Here is a 1,081-nt window from a genome sequence, read left to right on the forward strand (position 1 = left end):
GATGCTTTATCCTTTTAATTCATTTATCTTTGGAGATTATTATAGTCAGTATAATACACTTTGTATTACAGAGGAAGTATTAGAAAAAGCTCTGCACATTTCCTGTAATAAGACTGAGCAAGGTAGCCTTTGATAAAACGATAAAAGCAGTTAACAACCAGCACATACTGTGTTTGCGTACCCTTTTAGGAACCTAACAGCTGACTACATTACAAAAGGGTTATTTAACTAATTAAAAACCTCCTGGTGTTATTAAAACATTATTATTAATCTAGCATACAGAAAGTCAGGGAGGTATTTCCAATTACTAATTTATTCACATCCTTTTTTGTTAATTTTAATCCTTGCAAACTGATTTCAGGCATAAATAATTTTCTTGTTCTCAACTGCAGTTACTTCACAAGAGATTTTCAACTTTAGTTTCAGGAGCTAGCTTGATTCATGCTGCATACCTTCAGCAGATAAACTAAAACTATCATTATGCAAAAAAGGATCTGCCGTTTTTTCCCTCATCACCATATATTGTTTTAGAGAAAGCAAGACAACAGAGCAAGCAGCTTTGAAAGCATATTTTTGTGTATGACGGTAACCAACTAACACACTCAATACTTATACACGCTGTCAAAAAAAGGTGTCAAAGGTGCCTTTGATGTTTCATACTTTGAACTTTATCACTAAAAGTTATTGGTGGCCTGTGGGCCTCCAGCAGTGTACGGTATACTGGCTCCTCCACATGCATTACCACCAGCCGAGCGTACTAACAGCTCTGCTGGCGTTTACAGGCATTTTTATTTTTTATTTCCTAGATTATTCCTCATCTACTAGAGCTCGGGTCTGGAGCATGGAAGCATTTCATCCCCCACCAAGAAACCCGCGGTTGCAAGTCTTTTACGCAACTCACGCCTCCCTTTTCACATCCAACGCGCTGTTAGGAGCGGAGACCCGAGGGACGACGAGCTGGCTGCCAGCAGGCGGTACCCCACCGAGGAGTCCCCTCGCTCCAGCCGCGAGCAGGGTCCGTCCCCTTCCCCGCTCCCGCTCCCGCCGCGGGGGCAGCGCTCCCCGCCCGGACATTCCTGTC

Source organism: Haliaeetus leucocephalus, unplaced genomic scaffold (assembly GCF_000737465.1).
Source record: "Haliaeetus leucocephalus isolate CR32 unplaced genomic scaffold, Haliaeetus_leucocephalus-4.0 Scaffold906, whole genome shotgun sequence".
Taxonomy (NCBI): Eukaryota; Metazoa; Chordata; class Aves; order Accipitriformes; family Accipitridae; genus Haliaeetus; species Haliaeetus leucocephalus.